This window comes from Aythya ferina (assembly GCF_964211825.1).
Source record: "Aythya ferina genome assembly, chromosome: 3".
NCBI classification, from domain to species: domain Eukaryota; kingdom Metazoa; phylum Chordata; class Aves; order Anseriformes; family Anatidae; genus Aythya; species Aythya ferina.
In genome coordinates this window covers 113006832-113021083 of record NC_140298.1, presented here as the reverse complement: position 1 = coordinate 113021083, position 14252 = coordinate 113006832, and the positions used below count along the sequence as shown (strand labels likewise).

Below are 14252 nucleotides of genomic sequence, written 5' to 3'. Positions count from 1 at the left end.
CAAACACATGCAAAAGAATCACTGACCACTGGAGTTTTTGCAGACACAGGTACCTCAACCTTCCTAAAATTTCTCTCTGTCATTTGTTGTGGAGATAAGAGACAGCTCACAGCTTGGCACCCATCTCCTAACACATCTGCAACACACACTTCAGAGCAGTGAACTTGTCTGATTCTAGAACCCACTTACTCTGACTACACCATTTACTTTTGCTTTAAAGCTATCTTCTACACTCAGGAGAGGGGAAAGGCAGCTTAGTAGACATGAGAGTTGGTTCCAGTGAATCTCCACCTTTCCTAAAGTTAAAACTGCTGTGATCTCACACAATGGGAACAGCAAGTGATTCACAGTAAAAAACACACCAGTTCAGGGCAAATGGGTGCACAGTCTTTATCATTGTTGCGATGCCAGAGAAATGAACAAATTTGCCCCCTGGGTTGAAGCTAAAGGAATGAAATTCTTGAGCCCTGCCTAAAATCACATGGGGCCACTTGGCTCGCCTGCTGTTGTTCCATGGTGATTCACAGGCACTTCTCTGCCTCGCTCTGCTGTGCTGTGTGATGCTTGGCAGTGAGCTAGCTGCACACTAAAAGCTGTGCAGAACAAACCAGCACCCTGGATGGATACTATTCGTTTTTTGGTTTGGTTTGGGTTTTTGTTTGTTTTGTTATGTTTTTGCAGGCAAGCTTCTGCCTGGTAGAGACAACTCTAGAAAATTACAGAACAGGCAAGGTCTGGACAGAATCAGTAAGTGTTTAGTGCTACTAGAAAATAAAGTGAGATTGTGTGGCATGATAGCCATGTGGTCCTAACACGCACAATTTCTCTTAGTAACAACGGGCAGTGCCTTGCATACTTTTTTTTTTTTTTTTTTTTGCAAATACTGATTAAGGCCAACAGTACTCCTCCCCAGACTGCAACCTTTCCTTTGCACCTGCAAAAGCCAAGCTATGGAAAGTTGACTTCAGGCCACCTAGAATAAAGAACAATACGAACCTAAAGACATCCTGCCCACCAGCATAACCCAGAGCACCTATCGTGAGTGTTGAGGTATCTAACAGAGTGCTGAATTTCTGAGGAATGACTCAGAACCTGTAAGCATTCGTGTATTGTCCACGGAGACAGGGTGTCTGTGCAGGGCAATTAGGTGCTCCTGCCTGCCAAGCTGAGAGCTAGCCAGCTGGCTGGGATATATCTGAACAGGCACCTACCTCCTGGCTAGCTCCTCTCAGAAACTGGCTGACATCGGAGAAGCCTTTCCTAAGTATCAGCTGAAAATTCTCACCTGCAGTGCATGAGACCTTCACCACCTGGCAGCTTCCACATGAAGGAGAGGTGACGCAGGCCCACGCAGGGAGGTAAAATCAGAAGGTGGAGCTTGGCTTGACTGCCTTTGGGGTGCCTCCTTCCTCTCCAGGGAAGATTTTTGCTGCCACTGTTGCTGTCACTACATGCTTTAACCCGTTTTAAAACCTTTGTTCAGGAAGAGCCAGCATGCCCGGCAGGTTTGCTTAGCCAGGGCTTCTCCAAGTAAGCAAACAAAAAGAAGGGAATTCCCAAAGCTGCACTAGTTTGCTTTTTAGACAATAAAACCCAATTAGTGAAAGGTATTTAGACTCGAATCTCATACCCAGAGCTTCCATTCAGGCAGGTTTTGGACAGAGAAGAGAGGTGGCAATCTTCTGGATACAAAACTTAGGAGGATAGAGAAGCCTCCTTGTGCTCCTGGTGCTGTTCAAGCCTCCTTAGCTGGTTGAAGAGCATCCTCCTGCTTCCAGCTCCTGCTTGTAGAAGACAGACAAGGGAGCTTCCCTGAACTTTGGGCACATCTTTACCCCTTTCCCTCCTCTGTATAGCTGGTGCCTGGCACAGCACAGGACTGTGGCATTCATACTGCTCTCAGAAGAGCTTTTTGTACTTGCTCTGCAATTTACTTGACTCTGAGTGTGCTAAATATATGAATCCAATTGTAAACATTATATCAAGGGAAGACAAGAAATAAGAAATGTAGCTTACAGTCTGCCAACCATTCCAAAACCAGAGCACTGTGTATAGTAAATAGAGAGAAACAACAAAACAGGAGTCAGAGGAATTTGAGTCTTTCGTGGCCACTGATGTAGTAAATCAGCAGTGCAATTTAACCCAGCCAAATGTAGTGTAAAGTAATATGTCTGAGGGAGAGGACTGAACTTGAAAGCACATATTTAAATGTGACATTTGTGCAGTACACTAGCCAGGAAAAGGAGGTTGATTTCATTAAAGAAAAATAAATCTCTGAAATCTCTAAATCTCATACAGTCCATGTATGCATTAATAAAGAAGAAGAAAAAAAAAAAAAAAGAAAAAAAGAAAAAAGGAATCCAAGCATAATTTATATAATTTTAGACTATGTCAGAGGGCAATAATGGTGAGTACTCAAATAAAAGGAGTACAAGATGTATATTATTAAGCTAGTGAAATTAAGTCCAACTGGGAAACTCCAGAAGAGCTGCAGGTAGTGTGAGTGCCAGGTACCACTGAGGATGAGATACGGGTTTCACCCGTTGTTATCTCTGTCCTTAGTAGGATGACTGACGGCCAAGAAGCAAAATCATATTTATATAGCATGTTCTTTGCGTACATTTCAGTTATGGTTGTACATGCTTATTTATGTTATGGCCATCTCAAAGTGAGGTGGCCAGGAGGAGAGAGCAGGGAGTGGTGGTCTTTTTATTGCTGACAGTCAGGAGAAGAAGGTTGAAACAATGTGGTCACATGAGGAATCAGTGACAGTGCCAAAATCAGATGGCCAGATTCTTTTTCTTTCCTGACTACAGAAAGCCTTTAAGGAGTGCAGAACTTTTTGCCCTGAGCTGCAGGTACAAGCCCACGCTCACTCCAGCACAAACAAGCTGCCTCTGGCGTGCACAGGGACAGATTGTTCTGCGCTCCTTGGGTAGCACCAAAGAGACTGGCCAAGGACAGGGAAGCAAAAGTCCTCAGATTCAGCAATGCTGTGGTTCAGCAATGCTGCAGATGGCCTGGGGGTGCGTTCAGAGTGACTCAGCCCCAGCAAACTGCTGGGAACCTGCATCAGGAAGATGTGGTCTGGGATTCCCACCATGGCTCCATGGAAAGCATGAATCTCAGAACAAACACCCCTGATGCTGACCTTCTGCAGAGGTCAGGTTTATTCTCAATGGGGAAAGAAAACCTTTCACAGTTAGCAGATTAAGCTAACAAGAGCCTACAAGGACTGGAGAAGCAACAGGAGTGGCCTTCTCCATTGTGCCTCAAGAGAACAATCTGGCATTTATTACAAAATTCCAGCTTCGAGCCTCCTCCCACAGGATAGAGCATGGAGGCCCAGTCTTGTACAAATTAACCAAAAACAACACTTCCAGGGAGGGAGAGGATGACTGAGGGGACTGCTGATGGGACTCAGAAGCCTCTCACCTTGCGTTCACCAGTTCGACTCCAGGAGCAGTCAGGAGGAAGGAGGAAAAGCTCTGGCTTTAAGCTGTCTGGTGGTCCGTGTCAAAGTGGCTGGTACCCTTCACTGATTTCCTGGGGAGCCACAATCATCAGCAGCTATATCAGGAGCCCTAAGCCAGCAGCTGGAAGAGCAAAAACCACCCTTCCACCCTCAGCACAAATCCACTTGAAACAGCTGTGAGTTGCACAGTGGCAAGGCTCAGACTGATAGCGATCTTCAGCCTCTGGTAGCAAATATGTTTAAAAATAGCCAATGCAAACAAGATGCTGGCTGGGGAAGGAGGGGGGAGAGGGAAGGAGGCATGTACCTCTTCATCTCCTTATTATCTCCACTACACATCCTGATTGCTATGGCAATATCCCATAAACAGAGCAGTGATCAACAGCTCCCTGCAGCACCAAGGCGAGGGCTGTCCTCAGGTAGTGACACTGCTCTAGAAGAATGGAAACAAGAGATTTGTGCAGGCGAGCCAGAGACTCACTAGAGCGTGTGAATGTTACCTTCATTTGTGCATCAGCACTTAAATGTCACAAGATCTGGGGCTCCAGGCAAAACCCAGCAGAAAGAAGCAGACCGCAGGTGACGTGAGGCCAGGCAGCACCAGCGCATCCTTGGAGCAACCTCAGGCAGGATAGGAGAGGGAGTATTGCTAACTTAAGCACAAAAAAGCAGCACAGAGGAAAGGACCACCAGAGTCATCAGAAGCCACCAGTAATGGGAGATGTCTCCTGGAGATCTCAGCAGCCACCGTTGGACTGAAGGGTGGCTGCTGAAGCTCAGGGCTTAGAAGAAGCACAGACCCGCACCTCTAAGCTGCTACAAAGCAAGACTTGTTCATCCTGCGCTTGTGCAAGACGGAGGAAGGGGGAAGGGAAACTCGTGCTCACTCCACCTTCTTGCAGAGACTTCACAACCTGAGGCCTCTTACAATACTGGTTCCCCCACTGCAGTGAAGTGGCCCAGAAGAGAGGCTTCACTCAAGGTAATACTTTAGTGATGTAATTTAAGACAACAGGATTAAACTGAAACAGACAATTTATGTTGTGCAACAGGAAATATTTCCAGACAGTAAAGTCTGTTGGGCTCCAGAGCACTTTCCCAAGGCAAGCAGCAGAACTGGAATCTCCATCCCTTGACTCATCTGTCAAGGCCACATCAACACTAAAAGCATGGTGTGGAGAACATGCTCGCACAAGGGGAGAGACAGGACCAGGACCCTGTTTTCAGCATTTGCTTTTATAGAGAGCAAGGTTCCATTAACAGAACATAAAGATGAGATATGGGGCAAGAGAGAAAGCCACAAAAGCCAAAAAAAGCCAGAAAGGTGCTAGTGGTACCCAAGCCGCTTCAGCTCCCACCATGATCTCACCCTGAGCAGGTTTCTCTTGTCTTGCTTTCTCCCTTGCAAATCATACACAAAAACAAATATGAAGGGACTGACTTTCATCTGCCCTCAACTGCTATAAATCAGGAGTAACTCCACTGAAATCATGGAGTGATGTTAGCTTAAAATGAAGTGGGTTCACGTTTAGATCCAAAATAGTTAAGGGTGAAATTGCATTGTTCTTATCTAAAGCCACTGTGGCACCCACAGGCTAAGATGTAGGATAGTTTAGAATCGGATTACCCCAAATTGCATTTGAAACAGAGGTTTTTCTCTCAACACATAAATACAGAGATGAATTTCTAAAGAACATCAGGTTCTAACAACCCTTTAAGCAGCACCTGAAGCTGCTTAGTCCTCCAGCCCCCTTGCACGTGCAATTGCTCAATTCAGCTGCAAGTTAAATTGCTTGTTGGACTCCTGCAAAAACATCTTTCTGTTGCTCCATTTCCTCTCATACCTAGAAATGCAAAGCATAGTTCCAGGTAAATACTATTTCTTCAGCTCCTCAGAGGTGCCAGGAGTAACTCCTGCTACAGCTTCTCCCCTCCCTCTGTTAAACGAGCTCGTTAACCTCTTGGCTACGTCTCTGCTAGTAAACTGAACGGTGCCAGAGCCCATTCTTCAACCCTGAAGCCAACTGGCACAGCCTGCCGCCTACGTATTAATAAACTCTCCTACCCTCTAAAACAAGGTGGCCACATCCAAGATGCCTTTCTGGAGTGTCCTGGCCCATCCAAGCTCCCAGCAACACACAGAAGTTATCCCAGGCCATCCTATGTCAAGGACCGTGGGTATCAACAAGGTGCCAGCAAAGACCATCAAGAACAGGTTACTCATACAGACAGAAGCTGAGTGAGCTGAAAGGGAAGAATGTTTATAGAATAATCAGTAAGGAGAAGCATGATAGTCAGAAAGAGTCTGAGAGATGGGAAGACCCAAAAAAAGCATTACCTACACAGCCCAATTTTTTGGGGGGAAAAAAAAAAAAAAAAAAAAAAAAAAAAACACTTTTGTATAGGAACTATGAAACAGATTTTGAGCTTTTGCCTAGAAATGAACTCCAGGCAAAGATGTCAGTAACGTCTCCTGGGTCCCTCATGGCTTATGGACACAAGACAAGGGATGCCAAGGCTGGGCAGGGAGCTTGAACTTTCCCCAGCCATGGGATGTGGAGCTGAGCTGGAGGCTGGGGTGAAGGATGGATGTGCTCAGGGTGTGCCCAAAACCCCCTGCCTATGTTTCCCATCTTGTACCTACACTCCCATCATGGGGATGGGGGCCAGGCAGGACTTCAGTGTGAAAATAACATAAAATGAGGGTGAGCTGAGGGAGAAATATGAATCGATCAATGACTTGGAGGTAAACACACTGTACACAAAGTGTTAAGATCATTTTTCCCAGGGCCAACTCCAAGGCATTTTCCCCCACTTCTAATTAGCCGGTAACCACTACACATATAATTGACCTTTCTAGATGCTGCCGAGTAGCTGGGGGTGTTGGGAACTAATCCTGCCCGTGAAGACCCTGGGGTTGTGCAGCACCGACTCTCTGCCACTGCCTATCTGCCGGTGTTTTATGCTCTGCAAGCTCTTTTTTCCCCTCACTTACTGACATGTTGAAATTTACTGTCCTGTGTCAGTGAGTTCAAGCAAGCCTTTTAACTCGGAAAGCTCCGGGAACTAGCTCCAGCACATGCTTCGGGATTTAGCCATCACTTTGTTACGCCTTGTTTGTCCAAGAAACAGTCAAGACAGAACGAGTCAGGATTGACAGAAATAGCACATGAAGTCACAGGCGCTCTGCTTTAAAGCACAAACATTTGTGTCTTTTTCTCACCAAATAAATAAATATATCTGCCTTTAGCGAGCAAATAAGGAAATGTCAGAGGAACGGCATTACAGGCAGGTTTTTACAGATGCCAGCTGATTTGTCCCCACTCCCCTGAGCGAGTGCAATTCACATTCTAGTAAGTATCAGTTCTGTCTGATAGCAGTCCCCAGGATCACAAAGCCCTGAACTCCACAGCAAGCAAGCCTTAGGTAAAACCTTTCACCAGGGTAAACGCTAGGCTGAAGCTGAAAGACGGACATGTAAGAGAAAACGCTGCGCACCCCCTGCTTTTTCCTTCACCTCCCTCCACTGGCTTCCCCACAGCCAGGTTTATTCCTCCTTTTTTCCCTTTCACATCAAGCCATCAGTGTTTGCAGAAGAGCACCGATGCGAGCCCTCGCGGATGCTGACCTCTCCCCTCTCCAGAGCCCCACACCGCACTCCCGCATCGCCACACTTGGGCTCCGCATCCCCAGCCCCTGGCTCCCCACCTCTGTTCCCATCCATCCCCACTGGGACCACCACAGCCACCAGCTGCGTCCCCCTGGCGAAGAAAGTTTGCGAGAAAAAAGGCTGCTTTGGCTCTCGCCGCCTTAAATTCCCAGCTGCCTGGGGAAAGAAGAAAAAAAAAAGTATCGCTGAGCTGTTGGGAAAAGAAGAAAGTTGTTTTACCGTTCGGCTGTTCTGCTTGGCCAGGAGCTGAGCCTGTGGGGACAGCGGCAGGCAGGCGGTGTGACAAGGGAGAGCGTGGGGTGTTCCCGTGCTTGCTCACATCCTCCCCAAAAAGCAGCGAGCCGGGAGTGAGGACGAGTGAGCGTCTGCGGGAGGAGAGCAGCGCGGGAGCGAGTGTCGAGGGCAGCAACAGGAAATGACACAGAAACTTCACCAGGCTCCAATCCAAACTTGGCCCCCGACGCAAAAGAAGGGGGAGGCAGTTGAATGGGGTGCGGGGGGAGAAGAAATTTTTCCCCCTCATTAGCCAGCCTAAAAATCTGCTGACTTGGGGAAAGAAAAAAAAAAAAAAAAAAAAAAAAAAGAAAAAAAAAAAAAAAAAAGCAGCGCTGTGACAAGTTTTATTAAAGCAGGGAATGAAGTGTGTGGTGGGGGGGAGGTTCCCATCAGAGTTTATTTATTTGAGCAAGAGCTGTGTGATGGTGTTAGACACTGAGAGCGAAACACAGTTTGCAGCAGCTTTATGGCTTTTCTAAGTCCCTCGCAGGCTGCAGGTTGTGTAAGAGGGCTGCGGGCAGGATACGAGATCCCCCCGTGCGTCAGCCGCTGCCCGCGGGAGCCCAGCTAATTCTGCCCAGGTTTGCAAGTGAGCTGCTCCAAAACACAGCGCTGCCAGCTGCCAGCCCGTGGAGATGGTAGAGGGTATGGGGCAGGGGTCTCATTCTCAGCCCCACAAGATTCATGCTGCCCTGCGCGCCTCAGGGACAAGGCAGGCAGCAGTCCGAGCGCTGGCAAGCCAGGAGACGTGGCTTTGGCACTGCGTGACACCAACAGGACCCACCAAAGCACAGTCACACTGGGTGTGCGGTCAAGCCTTCGCCTTGCTGGATGAGATTCATTGCTGTAATTGAACAAAGCTGGTGGATATCTTCCAGCGAGGCAAATCCCTCAACGCTTCCCTGAGTGCTGGGTACAAGGGGACAAGACAACCCAGCTGGGTGGCGTTATTTAAAGCATCATTTGGACCTAACACTGTGGGTGCGTGATTCCTTGTAGGCACCCCAGGTTTCAGGCTGTTGGCAAATCCCACCTGCCCTTGCAGCAGGCAGTGCCCAAAACCCTTTGGTAGGGTCCCATGGGACTTCCTAAGGGATTCTTTAGTCTTCCTGATGCTGTTATAGGGTGGACGAGATGGGTGCCAGTCCACCCACACAACAGCTCGCTATAGACTGAGGTATGGGTCAGATGGAAATTTTCTACTTGGAAGTTGATGAGTTCCCTTCGTTCTGCCCCAAGATGTCCCAACAGATACATTAAGCCATGGAGACAGCTGGAAGCCAGGCCTATTAAAATAAGAATTTTAAATATTCCTGCTGAATAGAAATATCTTAAGGCCAGGTGAGGACACTTCTCTGATCATTACGATCACTTGGTCTGATTTTCTTTATAGCTGAAGCCACAGAGCAGTGTCCTGAATGAACACCAGGACCACTATGAATTACAGCACATCTTTCGGGGACACATCCCACCCTGAATCAGAGACTATCCATGAAGGACAATCCAACCCAGATAAGTTATTTCAGTGCCTATCACCCTGTGAAGAAGAAAGGCTGCCCTTTTAATCGGTACCTGCCTGGCCTCACTCTCCACCCTGTCCATCGCCCATTGATCTGCTCCATAAGCCACAGATTCAGCATGGACAAAGAAGAGCTACAGCCCACCAGGACATAGCCCAACCTCAGTTCACTCTCAGCACAGCAAGAGTATTTTAAGCCCAGCTATAGCTGTGGTTCCTCCAAGTTTTCTGGTGGAAAGTACCCACACCATTCAGCCCCAAGTGGAAACTGGAGCCCACTGTTCCCTCGCCATATAGGCTTGACCTTACAAAACCACAGCCAAGTTATCTCGTAACCTTGTCCTGAATAAATAAAATTAGCTGAGCTTTTTTAGTCTCTCACAGTAAGGTAGATTCTATGGGCAGACCACAAACTGTGCCTGTCACTCTTGAGATCCATTTCCACTGCGTTAAAGTCTTTTTTTTTTTTTTTTTAAATGTGCCTACCAGAACTGGATGTGGTGTTACAGCAATGACCTCACCTCTGCTGTAAATTTTTAAGACACTTAGATCCAGTCAGCCCAACAGAAGCATCCCTTCTCACCGTGCTTTTGTGAATTTGGTAGTGTGTTAACAAGATGAATTAGGGATTTATTGGTATAGTATCATTTTACTCCAAACTTCAACCTTAAATACAAAACACTTTAAGATTTGGCATTTATACAGTGTTCAACATATGCTTTGATCCAAACAAGGGCTTTGACCTGCCTAACCTTTGGTGTATTTTTTTCTCTCTTGTGAATGACTTGAGCACAATTTAAGGTATCAGTTGTCACTCCCTTAACAAGAGGTTATTTTCAATTAATCAGAGAAATATAAACAGAGCCCCGTATTGAGTTCAAATAAGCTCAGAGCAGTTATGCCCTTAAAACAGATGTCTGAGGCTGTGTCACATTTCAGATCAGAGCTGGTGTACTGTCAGGAAGAGGCCTCGCAGATCTGTTTTGTCAACCAGCTCCAAACACCACCCTCAGCTCCAAACCCTGACACACTCCAGTGCAGCCCATGGAAGTCACTGAGAGGGGCAGCCCATGATGCAGAGTAAAGCATTCAGGCCAAAATCAGATTTCTAAAGTCATTATAGTTTAGAGAGAACAGCGGAAGGGGGATTAGACAGTGCCACACTATTTGCAATGCCCTGCATCAAGCCCAAGGTACCACACCTGTTTCCCCACAGGTCTGATCCTGACAAGGATAATAACATAAGGGGAATTAAAATAATAAAGAATATTTATTAATAGTATATTTAAAATCATAGAAACAGAAGGTGAAAAGACTGTAAAAAATGTTGATGAACCTTGTGACGCCTCACCCAATGGAGATTACATTACATTGCTTTAGACATATCCATATTAATGAACTCGGTGGGGTCAGGGGTCTCTGGCCCTGGGGCCAGCAGGCACAGTCCAGCCACACGTACATGAGAGGTTAAATGCCCTTAACCTCCAAAAGTGAATGGCTGTACCCAAACCACCTGTAGGGAGTGAGCTCTGGCCAATGCTAATGTCCAAGCCATGCCAGTGCTGTCACTGGACTGGGATAACCATTGTGCTGGGGACCACAACAGAATTTAACACCATGGATAGCAGATATACAGGACTTGTGCTATTTAATTAACTATTTAATTAATTTAACTAAATTACTACAATATAGCAGCGCGTAAATAGTCTCAGAATGACAAGTGACCCAAAATCTCCACAAAACTCTTCATCTGAAGGCCTTGCAGAAATACAGGCTCACCCCTGTGAGTCCCAGAGTTTTCCACACAGCTTTAACACCCTTATTTCTTGCATTTTGTAGGCTCAGATGTTTGTATGTATGCTGAGGAGCACATCCACCCCTGGAGCTTGGCCAATGCACAAGTGCAGCTCCTCAAACCCATGGGACATCTCCCCTCATCCCAGCAATCTCGCTGTTAGGTCTGAACTTAATTCCTGTGCCGCCTCTCTGTAGGTACTAAATGGAGATTGCAGAGCATAATTCATCTTATCCAAACCAGTTTAAGACAAGTGAGATGAATCACCTCAAGAGCTGCCCCTTCTTTTTCAGGGACCATGGAGGGAGCCTAGGTAATTCTCTCAATCTCAACACCTAACTTTTCCAGTGTCTAACATGGGGACCAAAAGCAAGATGTGTTTGCCTGACATAACAGTGCACAGATTCTTCCTCATCTATAAAATAAGTATGATAATGGTGTCCTCATGCCTTTTGATGCTGGAAACAAGTGATCAGGATAGCCTCTGAATGAGGTAGACTCTGACTAGGCCATTAGGTTTCACACAGTTACTGCTTGAGCCCAACAAACTGTGTGTCACTAAAGTGTATCTTCTCAGCAGGACATCCACTCTGAATTGAAAGATGTCAAGAGAGGGAGAAGCCACTGTGTCTTTCATTATCTCATAATCCTGAGTGTCATAAATTAGTTTTCAGTGTGAATTAATCTAAGGCAGCTTCCTGTACTTTGCTTTGTTGCAAAGTTATATATAGAATTAAGTATCTTTTTATGAGCTGTTGTTTTCTCACTCTAAGAATACTTACTGGGTATAATCAGTCAGCTTTCAGGCTCCTGATAAACTAAGCTCACCCTCACATAGCACCTGCAGCAACACCTGGAAAAGGTACTGGCAACATATCTGACAGCAGGCACTTTGCAATTAGCTTCCTTGACAATGAACACATTTCCATTTTTACCTAAAAATCAGACTAGCAGCAGGGAAAAGGCGTGTCTCAAGTGGACAGGTTTTGCCTGTTTGTTTTTGAGGATGTGCAAAGTGCAGTCCCCTTCTGATAGACATTTACCTGTGAGGTTTTTGGTTCTACCAGCCTCAGCTGTCCTATCCAGACAAGCAGCTAATGAGACTCTTGGGAGAAATAACACACCTTTGCATTTGGCTGCTATATAAAAGGATTGAATAAGGGGTTTGTTTTAATTCCTTTTTAAAATTCCTTTTTAATTATTTTATTTTATTTTATTTTTTTAATGAGACCTGTCCAGAGCTCACTTTGAAATCCAATGGCAGCATGGCCCATGGTGGAAACCAGTAGGACTTGTGGATGAATGACCTGCACCACCCTGAATAAGGCTATAAGAGGGGAATCAATCCATTTCATCCTGTTGGTAGATCTATCCCTAAAACTACAACAATAACAAGGTACCAAAGCATTGTTTTTATTAGCTATGCTTTCACTTTGTTTTATCATTCAGGGGAAACTACGTCTAGTTGAAAGACTCTTTATTCTAAACCACTTATGGAGACAGGATTCAGGTCTCTTGAATTCAAACAGAAGGAACAAACAGGCACGATTACATTTTTGTTTGTTTGTTCAATTCCTTTCATTTCATGATAACACTTCTGAATTCCACAAGTGAAACTATAATGCTAGAGAGATGAAGCCTTTCCTGACATTTGCAGTTTCACAGAGATCACTGCAGTTTTCACACATCACCATTAGATGACCAGCTACTTTATAAAAATATTCTGTTCTTTTCCAAACATGCCTGCTCCTTCCCATTTTACTTTTGGTATTTAAGAAGCCGGCTACACAGACTTCACAGGCAAGAGACCTTTAGAAATGGAAGAAGATCTGTAACATTTAAATCCTGCACACTTTACATCAGGAATAAAGCTGATTTCAACTGCCATTCTCTCCCTGCCCCCCCCCCCACCCCCCCCAAACAAATAAGAATTGTTTCTCTCAAGTCTTTCCCTCTTCAGAAAAATCTGACCTACAAATGGCTCTCTCATAACTCAGCAGACTGGTTTAGTCCTCAGATGGATTTATCATTAACCACATAAGTACATGTTGTCCATTCTGTCCAACCTAATGAATGTGCTATAAATAAAATATCTCTCAAAGCAGGTTTCACCATACTTATGAAGCTGTTGCTGCAAGTCCTTGTAACTCCCAAACCCACTTATGTTAGAAACATTAATCACTTGATTATAATTCAAAGCATCAGCTCTCTACAGCTGAAACTCCCTAGCACTTGACTTTGGCTAGACCTCTAACCTCAACTTATCACTTTCAGGCTTACTCCACATTTTCTTCTCCAATCTGTCACTAATGTAGAAAAGACGTGGGAATTCACTTTTGGAAGGTATTTTTAACCTAGGAGTGTCTCATTAAAAGGAGAACTTGGTATGGAAACTCTAAAACAAAACCCTCTTCACCTTAGTTGGCGTAATAATTTGAAAATACCAGAGGTGCATTTCAGAACAACCTATGTCATTTAAAACTCAGGCAATGTAAAGAAAAAAAAAGGATATTCTTTCAGAAAAGACACTGACTGTAATTCCTACCTATCCCACAACCATTTTAAACAATCATAGGATTATCTGTAGAGCCTACATTCTCCACCTTGAATGAAGGAAACTGAAACAAGCTATTTATTAATTTGGACTTGCCTGCTTATTCATTGAGTGTACACAGAGATAGGTTGGATTATTTTTTACTTGTTTTAGCTGTCAGTATAGAGATCATAAAGGATCTCAACTGAATGTAAAGAAAAAAAAAGAGAGAGAGAAACAAAAGATTAATTGTAGGAAATTATTTTTAAACATCATATGTTTTAGTCTGGAAATAGAAAATAAAGCTCCCAAAAGGAGAGCTACAGCTAATGAGAGCCCGAGAGGAAATGATCACACATTCTCAGCTCTTCTGATGGATGTTCGTCTAGCCTTATTAATCAGAAGTTTGTGATGTCGATAAATCACTGAAGTATGATAACAGATGAAGGTGAGTTTGGACATAAAATGATCCATGGTGAAGGATCACAATAAAGGAGGAAAAGGAGGGGGAGCCAAATACAGTTTTAAAAACTGCATCCTCAGCTTGTGAGGACTTGTAGCTAATAAATGTCATTCCTTTTCTACATTATCTAGGAGATTAAGAATGTTTCTCAGTGTATAACTGCTGGGAAGCCTCTATAGCACCTTCTCTAGTTACTCCAGGAGGTTTACATTACATCAATTGCTTTATTTTTCCAGCAATTATGATTTCATTTACAAAGAGGAACTTAAAAGTACCTTTCTTCTTTTAACCTTTCTTGGAGGAAGCAGCAGCAAAGGAAGCACCAGGCAAGACTGTGATGGTTTTAAACTTCCAAGGTTTGTCAGATTCTGCTTTGAGATTCCTGCAAGTTTTCCAGCATGACCTTATCCTGTGTGAATGATCGGATGTCGCAGAGGTGTCAGCAAGATCTGTGTGTCTCTAATTAGTCTGTACAGAGTACTATATTCAGCAGAACCACCCAGCTGCCAATCTCCATGTAT

At 44.9% G+C, this 14252-nt stretch overlaps 1 protein-coding gene across 6 annotated transcripts in view; it reads right to left on the bottom strand.

The window, feature by feature from the left end:
* The window catches only part of EVA1A (eva-1 homolog A, regulator of programmed cell death), a 199771-nt gene that overhangs the window by 55174 nt on the left and 130345 nt on the right, over nt 1-14252 (bottom strand). For 3 of the 6 annotated variants that reach the window (XM_084515732.1, XM_084515734.1, XM_084515733.1), the window contains exon 1: nt 7365-7510. The exons of the other annotated variants lie outside the window; for them this stretch is intronic. The gene's annotated coding sequence lies outside the window, so the exon portion shown is untranslated. Of the gene's footprint in view, nt 1-7364; nt 7511-14252 lie in introns of those variants that run through there. 6 annotated transcript variants of the gene reach the window in all.